The 18,491-nt window shown below is 36.1% G+C and overlaps 1 pseudogene; it reads left to right on the plus strand.

The window, feature by feature from the left end:
• Nucleotides 1-26: 26 nt before the first annotated feature.
• On the plus strand, nucleotides 27-17,605 carry LOC133877250 (beta-glucosidase 13-like; annotated as a pseudogene).
• The last annotated feature ends 886 nt before the right edge of the window (nucleotides 17,606-18,491 follow it).

Raw genomic sequence — 18,491 nt, forward strand, 5'->3', positions numbered from 1 at the left:
TTCCCATATAATAACTAGAATCAGCAATGGCATTTCGAGGCTATCTACCACTCCTTGGCCTACTGGTCTTTGTTGGCTCATTAATTAATAAAAGCATTGCTGTTATACCAAGCCATAGCACTGCTTCACTCAACCGGAGAATTTTTCCGGAAGGTTTCATTTTTGGAACGGCATCGGCGTCTTACCAAGTAAGTCCTACGTGTTTGTATTATAATAGGGCTTGGGTTTCATAAAGTGTCCTGAGATGTCAAGCAAGCATAACGCATATATCTGCATCTTTGTATATATGCCAATTTATTTTTAAAATCCAGTATGAAAGTGCAGCAAATGAAGGTGGCAGATGACCAAATATATGGGATACTTACGCCCATAGATATCCAAGTCTCTCTCTCTCTCAAAGTATGAGTTACCAATATTGTATGCAACATTAACCTATAGAAGTTAATTGGCTCGAGTAGTAAGTCACATAAGTGCATACAATTTATTACGGCCATGACTGTAGGCAAAAGTCTAGATTTTATTTGATCTGTGTGGAGAAAGTATTTTACACGGTGTTCTAACTTCGAAGGATCTAGTCAGATGCCCTGATTATATGTATTGTATGTGATTGTTAGGAAAATTATCATCCCTCAGGCAAATGTGCCTATACTCGAACCAGGGCCCAGTTGATATTGCTGGCCCAACTTGACCCACTCAATCATTAGGGCCTAACAGAGTCCTATAACATCTTGAAGGCTATATTTGGAACACATGTGATAAATATATTATCTCATGAGGAGTAAGTGTCCCACTTTCCCACTCTCCCACTCAACCTCTATCTCATCCCACTAAGGGTCCCACTTAGCCATGACATGAAGGTGGAACAATGCGGTTGAGAACTATGTGCCTATAAATAGGCTGCTACCCCAGGTACAAAATACACTTTGAATATGTGCTAAAAATATACAAAACTCTCGACTCTCGATACTCTCCAAAATTGCCCACTGACTTAGGCATCGGAGAGGGGACGTCGGGAGACCCCCCCTCTGACGCATTGTTTGTTCTTCCTTGCAGATTACGAAGAACATGGCGAATCAAAGATCTACACGTCACCGGACTGAAAACTGTTCTAACAGTTTGGCGCCGTCTGTGGGAACGACAAATCGTTCCTTGCAAAAAAAAAAAATCAGAATGGTGACTTGCGATCATATCACGTCTCTCATCAACATAAGCGAATTCGCACAGATCTGGGCTTACATGCAACAAATATGACAGATTTATTCTCAGTTGGCACCAAATCGAAACTCACCCCATCAAAAATGAGGCAATTAAATTTACGACTTCTTGAAGATCTACTGCTTCATGGGTGCAATCCGTGTATAGGAAAATCCGAGCCGAGGGTTCAATTTTTCCAATGGTGAAAAATTCGAAGCTGTGAAAATCCGAGCCGAGGATAAATTCTCACCGAGGGTGAAATTCCAAGCTGAAAAAAACCCGACCCAAGAATAAATTCCGAGCCGAGGTTGAAAAATCCGAACCATGAAAATCCGAGCCGAGGGTTCAATTTCCAGAGGGTGAAAAATCCGAAGTCGTGAAAATCCGAGTCAAGGATAAATCCGAGCCGAGGGTCCAATTTCACCGAGAGTGAAATCCGAGCCGAGGGTGAAAAATCCGAAGCTAAGAAAATCCGAGCCGAGGATGAAATTCCGAGCTGAAAAAAAACCCGACCCAAGAATAAATTCCGAGCCGAGGTTGAAAAATCCGAACCATGAAAATCTGAGCCGAGGGTTCAATTTTCCCGAGGGTGAAAAATCCGAAGTCGTGAAAATCCGAGTCAAGGATAAATCCGAACCGAGGGTCAAATTTCACCGAGAGTGAAATCCGAGCCGAGGGTCCAATTTCACCGAGAGTGAAATCCGAGCCGAGGGTGAAAAATCCGAAGCTATGAAAATCCGAGCCGAGGATAAATTCTGACCGAGGGTCAAATATCGAGCTGAAAAAAAATCCGAAGCTATGAAAATCCGAGCCGAGGATAAATTATGACCGAGGGTCAAATATCGAGCTGAAAAAAAAAACCCGAACCAAGAATAAATTCCGAGCTGAAAAAAAACCCGACCCAAGAATAAATTCCGAGCCGAGGTTGAAAAATCCGAACCATGAAAATCTGAGCCGAGGGTTCAATTTTCCCGAGGGTGAAAAATCCGAAGTCGTGAAAATCCGAGTCAAGGATAAATCCGAGCCGAGGGTCGAATTTCACCGAGAGTGAAATCCGAGCCGAGGGTGAAAAATCCGAAGCTATGAAAATCCGAGCCGAGGATAAATTCTGACCGAGGGTCAAATATCGAGCTGAAAAAAAATCCGAAGCTATGAAAATCCGAGCCGAGGATAAATTATGACCGAGGGTCAAATATCGAGCTGAAAAAAAAAACCCGAACCAAGAATAAATTCCGAGCTGAAAAAAAACCCGACCCAAGAATAAATTCCGAGCCGAGGTTGAAAAATCCGAACCATGAAAATCTGAGCCGAGGGTTCAATTTTCCCGAGGGTGAAAAATCCGAAGTCGTGAAAATCCGAGTCAAGGATAAATCCGAACCGAGGGTCCAATTTCACCGAGAGTGAAATCCGAGCCGAGGGTGAAAAATCCGAAGCTATGAAAATCCGAGCCGAGGATAAATTCTGACCGAGGGTCAAATATCGAGCTGAAAAAAAAACCCGAACCAAGAATAAATTCCGAGCCGAGGTTGAAAAATCTGAAGCAATGAAAATCCGAGCTGGGGGTGAAAAATCCGAACCATGAAAATCTGAGCCGAGGGTTCAATTTTCCCGAGGGTGAAAAATCCGAAGTCGTGAAAATCCGAGTCAAGGATAAATCCGAGCCGAGGGTCCAATTTCACCGAGAGTGAAATCCGAGCCGAGGGTGAAAAATCCGAGCCAAGGGTAAATACGACCGAGGCTCCAATTTTCCCGAGGATAAAAATCTGAGACGAAGATAAATTCAGAGCTGTGGAAACATTCCAAGCCAAGGGAGCAATCCAATCGAGGCTCAATGCACCACTTCATCGAATATTGAGATAAGTTTACTCTTTGCATTTTCGTTTATGCTAGCCTACTCATAAATTTTTAGACAATCAAATATATCTCATGCATTGATCGGTGAAATTTAAAATTAACTTCTCACTACAACAGACAAAAAATTCTTCAAGTCTAACAATTGGGGGGTACTCACAAACTTTTCCTCCGGTAGTACAAAACAAATATCCTAAACTTTCATACTTAGCTAACAATTAGCTAAGTATAAAAGTTGGGGGGTACCAACTCGGTAAAATAGAGAAAACTGAAACAGAAGACTATATCAAATCGCATGATTGAATCTTAGTGCAATTTTGCATACTTTGCATTAATAAATTGTTAATTGCTAGATTCTGCTGCATATATGCATACTTATGTGCCTTTTAGACACAATCAAGGCTAATATTTCATACCAGAGGTCTCTATCTAGCGAGATCAGAAAATTCTGAAAAAATACTCATGCTTTGTCAAGCTTCTCCAACGCAGGTCTTCCTTGGCTACAAAAGTCAAGAGCTCGTCAAGAGGGCCCGTCGAGAGAATTTTGATGACAACCAACTAAAGAATATTTTTTGGAAGACAGGTGGCGTCCAGAAGACCCTGTGTTGCATACTAAAACGCAAAAAGCCATCACAAACTCTGAGACTTGGATCACGTTGAGGGGATTCAAGTCGCAGAAATGCCGAGACTTGAATCACGTTGAGGGGATTCAAGTCGTTCAAGCTCCGAGTTTTGAATCACATTGAGGGGATTCAAACCGGACCAATGCCGAGACTTGAATCACGTTGAGGGGATTCAAGTCGGTCAAGCTCCGAGTTTTGAATCACGTTGAGGGGATTCAAACCGGACCAATGCCGAGGCTTGAATCACGTTGAGGGGATTCAAGTCGTTCAAGCTCCGAGTTTTGAATCACGTTGAGGGGATTCAAACCGGACCAATGCCGAGGCTTGAATCACGTTGAGGGGATTCAGGTCGTTCAAGCTCCGAGTTTTGAATCACGTTGAGGGGATTCAAACCGGACCAATACCGAGGCTTGAATCACGTTGAGGGGATTCAAGTCGTTCAAGTTCCGAGATTTGAATCACGTTGAGGGGATTCAAACCGGACCAATGCCGAGGCTTGAATCACGTTGAGGGGATTCAAGTCGTTCAAGCTCCGAGTTTTGAATCACGTTGAGGGGATTCAAACCGGACCAATGCCGAGGCTTGAATCACGTTGAGGGGATTCAGGTCGTTCAAGCTCCAAGTTTTGAATCACGTTGAGGGGATTCAAACCGGACCAATACCGAGGCTTGAATCACGTTGAGGGGATTCAAGTCGTTCAAGTTCCGAGATTTGAATCACGTTGAGGGGATTCAAATTGGACAAATGCCGAGGCTTGAATCACGTTGAGGGGATTCAAGCACTACAACCTCATCCTGCCTCGAGATTACTCGGCACGATTTGAGCGCAAAAAAGCCTCGACACCAGTCAGAGCATCCAAAGCCTCAGCCAAGGCTCTAAACATCATCAAACGCCAACAACCACATTTGCTTGGAAATCAGCTTATCAACTCAGGTTTGCAAACTAATTATTATTTGATACATATATACATCTGTTCTAATACATTTCAAGGATCCGGCTTCGGCAAAAGTCATCACAACAAAACAAACAGGGAGACAACCCTTACAAAAGAAAATGTCTCCGAGGAAAAAAATTTTCCGGGACTAAAAAAGTCTCCAAGATGAAAAATTTTCCAAGTCTGAAAATGTCTCTGAGACAAAAAATTTTCCGAGGCTGAAAAAGTCTCCGAGACAAAAAATTTTCCTAGACTGAAAATGTTTTTGAGACAAAAAATTTTCCAAGTCTGAAAATGTCTCCTAGACAAAAAATTTTCCGAGACTAAAAAAGTCTCCGAGACCAAAAATTTTCCTAGACTGAAAATGTCTTTGAGACAAAAATTTTTCCAAGTCTGAAAATGTCTCCTAGACAAAAAATTTTCCGAGACTAAAAAAGTCTCCGAGACAAAAAAATTTTCGAGACTAAAAAAGTCCCCGAGATGAAAAATTTTCCTAGTCTGAAAATGTCTCTAAGACAAAAAATTTTCCGAGACTGAAAAAGTCTCCGAGACAAAAAAATTTTCCTAGACTGAAAATGTCTTTGAGACAAAAAATTTTCCGAGTCTGAAAATGTCTCCTAGACAAAAAAAATTTCCGGGACTAAAAAAGTCTTCGAGATGAAAAATTTTCCAAGTCTGAAAATGTCTCTGAGACAAAAAATTTTCCGAGGCTAAAAAAGTCTCCGAGACAAAAAATTTTCCTAGACTGAAAATGTCTTTGAGACAAAAAAATTTTCAAGTCTGAAAATGTCTCCTAGACAAAATTTCCCGAGACTAAAAAAGTCTCTACAAAAAATTTTCCGAGACTAAAAAAGTCTTCGAGACGAAAAAATTTTCAAGTCAAAAAAAAATGTCTCCGAGACAAAAAAATTTTCAAGTCTAAAAATGTCTCCGAGACGAAAAATTTTCAGAGACAAAAAGTCTCCGAGACATATTTTTCCGGGACAAAAATAGCCCCATCTGCAAATACAAAAGAAGATTCCCAATGCCCGACCAGTTGGACAAATCAGCCAATGGGAATCGGGGGGTATCTGTTAGGAAAATTATCATCCCTCAGGCAAATGTGCCTATACTCGAACCAGGGCCCAGTTGATATTGCTGGCCCAACTTGACCCACTCAATCATTAGGGCCTAATAGAGTCCTATAACATCTTGAAGGCTATATTTGGAACACATGTGATAAATACATTATCCCATGAGGAGTAAGTGTCCCACTTTCCCACTCTCCCACTCAACCTCTATCTCATCCCACTAAGGGTCCCACTCAGCCATGACATGAAGGTGGAACAATGCGGTTGAGAACTATGTGCCTATAAATAGGCTGCTACCCCAGGTACAAAATACACTTTGAATATGTGCTAAAAATATACAAAACTCTCGACTCTCGATACTCTCCAAAATTGCCCACTGACTTAGGCATCGGAGAGGGGACGTCGGGAGACCCCCCCTCTGACGCATTGTTTGTTCTTCCTTGCAGATTACGAAGAACATGGCGAATCAAAGATCTACACGTCACCGGACTGAAAACTGTTCTAACAGTGATATTGGGTTAGATACTAGTACTTATTAGCATTGAAAAAACATTTCACTTTTTTAGTTTTTGGGTAGAGATTGGAATGGAAAATGCAAGATATTTCACTATTGAGGATTCCAAAAGTTTTCTTTTTGTTAAAAAAGTGAAGATAGAAATTAAAGTCACGATGACTTGAGATCCAAGCTTGTACTATTATAGGAGCAAGCACGTTCTTGTCCATCCAACACATTACCGTCGTACTTTCAATATGTATTGAAATGACGGCAAAGTGTAAAGGGTTTGAAAACATTACTTTTATTCTGATACTTTATTAAACCATCACTTATCTAAAATGTAAAATTGATAAAAAAATAAATAAATTTAATCATTTAATTAATATCTTAAAAGCGAGGCTCAAAGTAAGGCGCACATATAAATCTTTTATATCTTAAGTATATAAAATTTATATGAAATTGCAGGTAGGATAAAGGATGGCAATAATTAATGGAGATGTCGCAGTTGATCAATATCATAACTATAAGGTATGGTGCACATAATAAAAAATTAAAGAACATATATGTCACTTGTATTTTGATCACTTTTCTAATGGTTTAACCCAGTTTAAGGTTCGTGACAATTTGATAACAATTTTGTTCTTCATATTATATATTATAGGAAGATGTTGTGATTATGAAGGAGATGGGTTTAGATGCATACAGGTTCTCGATCTCATGGTCCCGAGTGTTGCCAAGTAAGATTAATCTCTAGCTAGCTACTTTCTTGCATAAAAATACAGATAAAATAAAAAGATAATAAATAGGGTACAATCAAAATATACATGCACTACAAGAAATTTGATCATTAACGGCCACATTATTAGCAGCCAACGCATAGTGGTCGCTAATAATACACTATTAGCGGCCAAACACAATTGGCCACTAATAGTTGCCGTTATTTGTAAACTATTAGTGGCCACCTAATTGTGGTCACTAAAAATGGCCGCTAATAACTTGATGGGGAGTTGCGGGAAATTTCGAGAAACTATTAGTGGCGATTACTGCCGCCGCTAATAATAAAACTATTAGCGGCCACTTTTTTATATGGCCGCTAATAATCCATTATTAGTGACCACTTTTTTGGCCGCTAATAGTTTCCCGGAATTTCCCTCAACTCCCCCGCCAAGTTATTAGTGGCCACTTTTTTATATGGCCGCTAATAATATTTTTACTTTTTTCTTTTTTCTTTTTTCATTTTTTTTTCTTTATGTTTTCAAAATTTTCATTTTTTTTTTGTTTTTATTTTAAATATATATTTTTCATTCTTTTTTTTTTCTTTAATTTTTTTAATTTGTTTGTAAAAAATATTTTTTTAAAAAAAAAATTTGGTTTTTTTAAAATAATAAAAAGAAAAGTCAATTTTTGGTTTTTCTATCAACAAAAAAAACAATTGTTCTTTTTCCTTTTTTTTTTTTTTAAAAAAAATAAAGATTAATAGAAAACTAGTTTTTCTTTTTTTATTTTTTATTTTTTATTTTTTTTTTAAAAAAATTGTTTTCCAGGAAACTATTAGGGGCCAAAAAAGTGGCCGCTAATAATTGATTATTAGCGGCCACTTTTTTATATGGCCGCTAATAATGGATTATTAGCGGCCACTTATATGGCCACTAATAATATTTTTACTTTTTTTCTTTTTTCGTTTTTTTTTTTTTTTTTTTTTTTTTTTTTTTTTATGTTTTCAAAATTTTCAGTTTTTTTTGTTTTTCTATAGTTTTTTTAATTTGTTTGTAAAAAATTGGTTTTTTTTTTTTTTTTTTTTTTTAAAAAAAAGAAGTTAATTTTTGGTTTTTCTTTCAACAAAACAAAAAAAAAATCTTTCTTTTTCCTTTTTTTTTTTTTTAAAAAAAATAATAATAGAAAACTAGGTTTTTTTTTTTTTTTTTAAAAAAAAAAAAAATTGTTTTCATAATTAATGCACTATGGTCGACCAGTTGGTTTATCAATCATATTAATTGATCAAACCTTCATTGTGTGAAGTCTGATCAGTCGAACTCTATCACGATCGATCAAATGATCTATCGATCCTATTGGTCTATTAAGATCGATCGAATGATTTATTGATCGATCACGATCGATTGGATGATCTATTGGTCCTATTGATTGATTAGGATCGATCGGATGATCTATCGGTCCTATTGATCGATCACGATCGATTGGATGATCTATCGATCCTATTGGTCTATCAAGATCGATCGAATGATCTATCGATCCTATTGATTGATCATGATCGATCAGATGATCTATCAGTCCTATTGATCGATCACGATCGATCGGATGATCTATCGGTCCTATTGATTGATCAACATCGATTGGATGATCTATCGATCCTATTGGTCTATCAAGATCGATCGGATGATCTATCAATTCTATTGATCGATCACGATCGATCGATCTATTGATCTATCACGATCGATTTGATGATCTATCAATCCTATAGGTCTATCAAGATAGATCGGATGATCTATCGATCCTATAGGTCTATCAAGATCGATCAGATGATCTATCGATCCTATTGATCGATCGAATTATCTATCAATCCTATTGATCGATCACAATCAATCCATAGGATCGATAGATCATCCAATCAATCTTGATAGACCTATAGGATCGATCGATCCTGGATGATCTATCGATCCTATTGATCAATCTTGATAGACCAATAGGATCCATAAATCATCCGATCAATTGTGATGGATCAATATGACTGATAGATCATCCGATCGATCGTGATGGATCAATAGGATCGATAGATCATCCGAATGATCTTGATAGACCAATAGGATCCATAGATCATCCCATCGATCGTGACGGATCAATATGACCGATCAATCGTGATGGATCAATAGGATCGATAGATCATCTGATCGATTGTGATTGATCAATGGGATCGATAGATCATCAGATCGATCGTGATTGATCAATAGGATCGATAGATCATTCAATCGATTGTGATGGATCAATAGGATTGATAGATCATCCGATCGATCATGATGGATCAATAGGATCGATAGATCATACGATCAATCGTGATGGATCAATAGGACCAATAGATCATTAGATCGGCCTTGATCAAGCAATAGGATCGATAGATCATCCGATCGATCGTGATAGATCAATAGCATTGATAGATCATCCGATCAATCGTGATCGATCAATAGGATCAATAGATCATCCGATCAATCTTGATAGACCAATAGGATTCATAGATCATCCGATCGATCGTGATGGCTCAATAGGATCGATAAATCATCTGATCGATTGTGATTAATCAATAGAATCGATAGATCATCCGATCGATTGTGATGGATCAATAGGATCGATAGATCATCTGATCGATCATGATTGATCAATAGGATCGATAGATCATCCGATCGATCGTGATGGATCAATAGGACCAACAGATCATTAGATCGGCCTTGATCAATCAATAGGATCGATAGATCATCCGATCGATCAATAGGATGGATAGATCATTCGATCAATCTTGATTGACCAATAGGATCGATAGATCATCCAATCGATCTTGATAGACCAATAGGATCGACAGATCATCCGATCGATCGTGATCGATCAATAGATTTAATCATTTAAAAAATTTTACGATTAAAATTTTATTTTACTTTTTTTTTTAAGTCTTTCTTGGAATAAAAATATGAACTTATTATTATTTTTTTTTTTTAAAAAAAAGATTTAATCATTTAAAAAAATCACTTTTTTATAATTTTTTTTTTTGGAAATTATTAACAGACTTTTTGTCATATAACAAAAAAAAAAGTTTTTAATTTTTAATTTTTTAAATCCTATTTTTATAATATATATATATATATATATATATATATATATATATATATATATATATATATATATATATATAGCGGTGAGATATAAATTATTAGCGGCAACTAAAGTCGCCGCTAATAATAAAACTATTAGCCGCCAAAAAAGTGGCCGCTAATAATTGATTATTAGCGGCCACTTTTTTATATGGCCGCTAATAGCGAACTAATTTGTCAATTTTTTTTTTTCAGGGTGTCGCCGCTATTGACCACTTATCAACGGCGACATTTCAATGTGGCGCTGATAATGTATTTATCAACTGATACTAAAACAGCTGGCGCGTGTTATTTGCGGGATTTGAAATTTTGGGCCGATTTATTTCCTTTTCCCTCCTCCTCTTTCTTTCTCCTCCGGCACACAGTTGACTCCCTTATGCTTAAGGTCTTTTTTTTTTTTTTTTTTGAAATCACGCATGCCCTTTCTTGTTCTTTTCGATCTTATTTTTATTTTCTTCCTTCTCCCCTGACTTCCTTCTTTCCGTTATTTTCTTTTCTTCCACCGAGAGACCGAGAGAGGGAGATCGGAGAGGGAGGCCGAGAGAGCTGGAGAGAGAGCTGGAAAGAGAACTGGAGAGAACCTGAGAGAGACACGCGGTGGACTAGCCACCATTGGGGGTGGAAGACGGCGCCAGAGGCCAGTGGGTCATGGCCCGAGGCCGGTAAAGCCAAGGGACGTCTTTTTCCGGCGTTTTCTCAGCACCCAAACATGGAGCAATTCATTTTTCGGTAAGTAGGGCTTTGATTTCCATTTTTTTAGTTTGTTTTGGAAAGATTTTGTAGAGAAACCATATGGGTATCATGATTTTGGGTTTTATTTTGTGTGGATTTCGGTGACACCGAATGGGTATTGTTGGATCCTTTTGGATTTGTAAATGTTGAAGTTTTTGGGTTGATTGTACAAGATTTTTCTGTAAGACTAAATGGGTATTGAAATTTTCTTTTGGGTTTTCCTGCACTTTTTTGCTGATTTTTCGGGCATTTCTCTGGATGTTTTGGTTAACTTACTGCACATTTTGGTCTTGTTGATGATTCCTTACTATATGTGATTAGGTTCAATTAGATCTATTGTTGATTAATTACAAACAGTGCAATTACGGGGCTGATTGTAGGATATTATTGGATGTGTGTGTAATTGGAGAGGATCTTCACTTTCTGATTGGTTGTTGAGAAAACTGAAACAAGAGGACAAGATTAGGAAATTGATTTATTGATTTTCCGTAGCAGGCTCTATATTTGGAAATAATAATGTTTTGGGTTTGCAAAATTATTATCAAAATCTAATTTTAGTAAGCTTAAGCATGATTTGTTATTTTCATATATGAAAAAGAAAAAAGAACCAAGTACATCCTTGATGTTGTGAGCCATGCTGAAACTGCTGTGCTTTTCACATAGTTATCATGGAAGAAAATTATTTTAAGGTTGGGCAAAACTTGAAGCACGAGATTTCCTTTTTCAAGCAGAATTGAACCATTCTATTTCATGGGGCAATTTTTAGATGCATATTTTGAGCAAAATATGTCCTGGAATTTTGTTTTTTCTTCATTTTTTGTAGAGGCTAGAAAGTTATTACAAGCAGAATTACAAGGACTACTTTGAGTTCGTGGAAGGATCTTTGAAGGGGAAAGAGGAGCTTTCAAAATCAGAAAAGGGTATTCATGATTAGCTTCAAAATAACAAATGAAACTATTATAAGCTGCTTAAAAGATGTTCTTGGTGACAACAATTGAACTTTACTGCATCTTTTATTAGACCAATGTGATGGCTGATGGAATAGAATTTTATCTTGGGTTCATGGTATGCCATTGTCAAGTAGATCTGGTTTCAATACTATTTGGCTCACATTCGAATTATATATATAGCCAATAGTTGAAAAATGTTTAGTAACTCCTGCTTGGTTGAATTGAGAAAAGCATAGAAGTTTACATGAAAATCCAAATCAAATTATTTGGGTATAGATCGATTACAAGCTGAGTGAGTAATCATTTGTTGTTTAAAGCTTATATAAACTTTTTGCTTTGTTGTTTATCTCTCCCTAGATCAATATTGAAATGTTCATTCATATGATTATGTTGGCAGCTTGGACTTGCGGAGAAGAACATTTTGAACTATGAATTTGATTTGGTGGCCTTGAACCCTCGTGATGCTAATACAAACAATACTACTACTTTGTTCTCGGATGACACAAATGACAAGTCTCACAGGAGCACCAATCCTAAGATGGGATTGTCAACCCATCAGGAATAGGGGTGGGCAAATTATCCGCCTACCGCCTACCGACTCATTACCGAACCGAACCGAACTGAACCGCCATCGACCGCCTACCGACTTTAACCGACTAATTTTGGTTCGGTAGTCGGTATAAAATTTTATTCCGAAAGCCGAATCGGCAGCCGAACCGAACAGCATTCTATTCCGACCGATTAACTGAATCGACATAAAACGAAACGACGTCGTTTTAGTAAGAACGAAACGTATGATCATTTTTTTTTTTTTTTTTTCCTTTAAAAAAATCAAAACGACGTCGTTTCATTACCCATTTTAACTGAATGTTAATCGATTTAACCGACCGCCTATTAACCGCCTTACCAACTTAACCGACCGCCTATTAACCGCTTTACCGATTAAACCGACCGCCTATTAACCGCTTAACCGACTTAACCGACCACCTATTAACCGCTTAACCGAAATAAATTCACCGACTACATTCCGACAAAAGTCGGTTAACCGACAGAATTAACTGACTTAATTGTCTATCGAACCGACGCCTACCCCTAATCAGGAAGATGAGGTGAGTGTACTATGGGCTTGGAATTTGGTTGCTCAAAATTATAAGATCTCCTCTGCGTTATGAATTAATTGATTTGTGAATTGTGACAATGGTTGGCCCTAATGACAATGGAATGTATATAAATTGTGATTGATTGTATCAATTCGAGATTTACTTTACAGGTTTAGTTATTGCTTTCAAAATCTGGTTTTTGAACATTAGTTTGTTTTTGGTTTTATTATCTGGCTTGGTATCACGGCAATAGGCTCAAATATCTCCCCCCCCCCCCCCCCCCCCCACACACACACACACAACAAAACAAAGAATGAACACTAGGAAATTTGTTGGGTATACTGCAACTCATGTAATCATTTTGATGCTGCCAGAATCAAGATTCTATCATTTTTGGCTTACCATATGTATGATTTTTGTCTAATCCTTTCTTAGGTTGGTTGACATGGTCCATCATGATTTATTGTTGGCTGATCAATATTCAAAGTTGAAGGTGAGTGATGTTAAGTTTTCTTTGATTAGCTGTATTGGCAATGAAGATGAACTAAGGTTGTGGTTAAATTATTCAAATGACTTAATGGTTGTGGTTGGACAGAAATGCTCATTTTTCTCAAATTTCAATTGATAATCTATACTGTAAATGAGAGTTTGGATTATTACCAACTTATGGGATGAAATGAAAGGAATGGGGTGATCTGTGCTGCCCAATAGTGTTAAATGAAAGGAATTCAACTTTTAAGTAACTAAAAGAAATGCAAAGTGGCTAATTTTATGTTATTCGGTTTTCTGATTGCACTTTATAAATTACTAAGACATATTAGAGAGTGCCTAGAAACAAAAACACTTTACACACACACACACACACACACACACACACACATATATATATATATCAGTTTTAGGATACTAAAGTAAATATATTGTGTTGGATTATGGTTAGCTTCTGACTGAGCTTGAATTGTATTAAGTTCCCCATCTATTTGTATGTTTTATTATTTTTTTTTCTTGTGTATAAATTACGAAATATATACGAAATTTGTGTATAAATTACTAATGGCATATTAAAAAAATTAATTAATTTTTTTTAATTTTTTTTTAGGGTATATTTGCTCTCATTTAGAATTTCTACATTGCAATATGCATGTAAAGATTTAATTCATAAGTAAGGATGGGTGGATTTGAATTTATATATATATATATATATATATATATATATATATATATATTTATAGTAATACCGGCCACACATGTGGCCACTAATAGTTAAAACACTCAGGTATTATTAGCGGTCACATGTGTGACTGCTAATAATACCCGACTGTTTTAACTATTAGCTGCCACATACATGTCGCCGCTAATAGTCTAGTATTAGTGGCGACTTTAGACTCAGTTAACAATTATTAGCGGAGGATAAAATTACTTTTAGCGGCGAATTTGGTGGCCACTATAAAACAATTATTAACGGTGAACAAAAAAAGTGGCCGCTAATAGTCTTTAGCGTCGGACAATTAGCGGCCAAATTTGCTGGCCGCTAATGAGCAAATTTTTTGTAGTGATGATCAAGGTTTAATTTGATATCAATATTATTTTCTGACCCTTTGTTAGGTGTATAGTCCTTGTTAGGTATTGGGTTTGTTATGAAGTATTATCTATTAGGTTATTCAGTTTAATAGTATTTAATTGCTTTACTAGTTGGTCAGTTCATTAGTTTTTATTAGTTTACTATTATTGTGTGGCTAGATGTCTTATGTTTATCTTTTTGTGTTGTTATTTGGAAATGATTATGTTTATCTCTTTTATCTTTTTTAAGATCAAGTATGTTGTCAGCAGGTTATGTTATTGAGTTATGAGTCAAATGAAAGTTCTATTTTATTGTTGAATAAAAGTAATTAATCAAGTAAATTATCAAACATTGTGTTTGTGAATTAAGAGGCCTCTAATTGCTCATAGGAGGCATAGGATTCCTCAAAAATCCTACCATATCTATCACTCTTGTCAAGTTCTCATCCTACGTTATGTAAGCACGTAACACCCTTTTATATGAAAATGAGAAAATAAATAAATAGCGAAATAAATAGAAAAAAAAAAAAAAAAGAAGAAGAAGAAGAAGAAGACAAGAATTTCATGTTGTTCGATCTATTACCTACGTCCATTGGTTACAATACAAAATATCCCTATTTATAAGGAGGTACAGTGAATACAAAATAGCAGGTGGAGAGAATAAAATCATATATATTTGAGTACAATCAAATATGATTCTAGGATATTATATTCAATTACAAGATAATATTCAATGCTGAAATCAAATCCCATAATATATTCTAACACTATATATATAAAATTATAACAAGTTTATTTGGGGTTTAAATTTTAGAAGGAAAGCTAAGTGGGGGTGTGAACATGGAAGGCATCAAATATTACAACAACCTCATCAATGAGCTCCTGCATATAGGTCACACAATATCATAAGTCCATCACAATTAATATATATTACCATTCATATCTATTTATCACACATATTTTATATCGCCCAACATGGATGACATGTTTTAAGTAGTGGCTAACATAGAAAGCTAGCTACTTAAATCACCTCACATCAGCTAGTATAAAATAAGTGTAATAAATGAATGTGAAGAATAACATTTATCTTTCATCATATGTTGTCAACCTATATAACTTACGCTTATAATTTACTCTTCTCTTACCAAATGAAGGTCTAAAGCCCTTTGTGACACTTTTTCATTTTGATCTTCCCCAAGCGTTAGAAGATGAGTATGGTGGTTTCTTAAGTCCTCAAATTGTGTAAGTGACTAACTCTAGATCACATTGTTTATTTGCCCCTTAATTTTGTCCATCTGATCAGTAGACTTTTTTCCCCCCCTTTTTTTGTAATAGTAATATCATATTCCCCATGGGTTTCAACTTGCAACCTCTAAGCACGTTTCTTTTCAGTGATGACTTTAGGGAGTATGCTGAGCTTTGCTTCAAGGAATTTGGTGATCGTGTAAAGCATTGGATCACACTAAATGAGCCATGGAGCTACAACAATGGTGGTTATGCAAGCAGGCAAATAGCACCTAGTCGATGTTCCAGTTGGCAAAATCTGAACTGCACTGGTGGAGATTCAGGCACAGAGCCATATTTGACTTCTCATTACTAGCTTCTTGCTCATGTAGCCGCTGTTCAAGTTTACCAGCATAATTACCAGGTTCCATCCTACTCTAAATGATATTATTCAAAACTTTTGGGTACTTGTATGAAAAGCCTATATTAGTTAGGGGTAATTATATAATATCTTATCTCATTTTCATGATCTCAACTCTAACCCCCGAATTTCGGGTTGAATTCATGTCGGATTTGTGGATCCTGTAAAAAACTGTTAATTGATCCTAATGTTATCAAACACTGCCAATGTTTTTGTCAATCTTGACTGAATTTTTTTAAATTTGATAGATACAGTTTTTGTTACACACATATTACTAATTGGTTATTATTTGAACTTCAAGTACAAATTCTTTTTGCTCTACTATTGTATAATTGGGAGAATTTCTTAATCAATGTTCATTTTGTTCAGGCAGCACAAAAAGGTATTATTGGGATTACGTTACTTCCAATTATGCAACCAAGGAGCCAACTCACCTCAACTTAATTCTGGAAATCCAAGCTACTTGACAGATTCTCTTGCTAATCTCACCAGTAAGTAAATATACAACACTTTGAATCAATTTTTATGGCCGGCTTTCTTATGTATCTTAATTATACTAACCTTTGTCGTGGCAACTGAGCGCAATGGGATCCCCATTGGTTCATAGGTGTGTGCTAAATCTACCAACATTTATTTTTTACCTTGTTGAAGCCAATTTAATTAATATCCTAACACTTTCCCATGCAAAATATTTAATTAAAAATGGAAGATGAATGAGATAGACAAAGTTTGAATTCAAAACCTTTGTTTCGATATCATGTTAAATCATCATTATCTATATAATTAAAATTTTCTCTAAATCACAGGCTGCATCAAGTTGGCTCTTTGTTTACCCTAGAGGACTTCTGCATCTTTTGCTTTATGTCAAGGGAAAGTACCATAATCCGCTAATATATATTACCGAGAATGGTAAGTTTCATATTTTTTTTTTGTTCAATTATTTTCACATAACTTCATGACAAATTGGAATAGAGTGGTACCATTAGATGTCCCATTTGAACCTAAATATCTACAAGTATATTGTAGGTATTGATGAGGTCAATAATGCCACCTTGTCGCTTGAGGAAGCCCTTGTGGACAACCAAAGAATTGAGTATTACTATAGCCATCTTCGATATCTTTGGAGGGCTATCAAGTAAGTTCTTAATAATGAATAGAAATCCACAACAGTTTTACTGCTTGAATTGTTAGCAATTCAGGTAACAAATGTGAGAAATTTTTTTTTGAAATTCACATACCCATACAAATCTTGAGTAGCACATTTTTTGCTCGGACAGGTGAACCCAATCAAAAGAAGTCTTTCACACTTGTTGTCTGAATTGCTAAAAATATGAATCCCCTTTAACAATAACTCTCTCTTGCTCTCAAATCTTGTTGGCTTTGACTCGTTTTTGTTTTGGGAACAGAAAAGGTGTAAACATTAAATGATACTTTGCATGGTCATTGTTGGACAACTTCGAATGGAACTCAGGTTACACAGTTCGGTTTGGCATCAACTACGTAGACTATAAAAACGGATTGAAAAGACACCCTAAGCTTTCAGCCCATTGGTTCAAGACTTTCCTCACGAAATAGACATAACGATTGATGCTCATGATGTATTAATAATTCTTCTCCATCTATATGCTCTATAAATAGTTTGATTTCTATTTGTACATACTCATGAAATGGATTTATACATTCTACATGAGAAGGCACTTCAATTTTTAGAAATCAATGCAAAAATAATATTACGCCATGCATATGGCATAATATTTAAATTTTCCTGTCAAATTTTGTTGAATTTTTTTCAATCCATTTTGTATCACATGACACTAATATATGGACTATCAGCTGAGTTTATAATGAGATCAAAGATAATAAGACAATGAGAGAAGGGAGCAAATTAAGATATGTATGTTAAGAAAAAGCTCATAGGGCAAGGTCATCAATGATAAAATAGTATTTTTTGTGTACTTTAATATGAGCAGCCCCAATTTAAGGTTAGTTTCTTAAATTACTACTTATTTCAAAATGATTGATTTTAATCATTTAATTATTATTCTAATACTTCTTCTCACATGCGGGCTCAGATTCTCCCTTAATAAGTAAGATCCAATACATAAAATATTTAATTAAAATAAAATGTAAATGACAAAAACAAAATTCAAACTAAGCTTCAAATCAAAGCCACATGGGAAAAATCCTTGAGGCTTCGCCCCCAACTCTCTCTACAACTCCCTCCATTAAACTTGTCATGGGAGAGCAGCTCCAAGCTTTTGGAGCTTCTCTCCCCCCCTCTTTTCTTCTCCTGTCTTCTTCTCTCCATCCTGTTTACCCTGCACATGCCTTCTTTGAGGTCCTTATCTTTGTTTGTGATACTTTTCTTGTTAGATTTCTCACTAGCCCCTCCTCAGACTTGTTGCTATAGCATCATTGGTGGGTTTTTTTCCTCCATCGGATCGGCCTGGTGTGCTTCCTC

This window comes from Alnus glutinosa, chromosome 9 (assembly GCF_958979055.1).
Source record: "Alnus glutinosa chromosome 9, dhAlnGlut1.1, whole genome shotgun sequence".
NCBI lineage: Eukaryota > Viridiplantae > Streptophyta > Magnoliopsida > Fagales > Betulaceae > Alnus > Alnus glutinosa.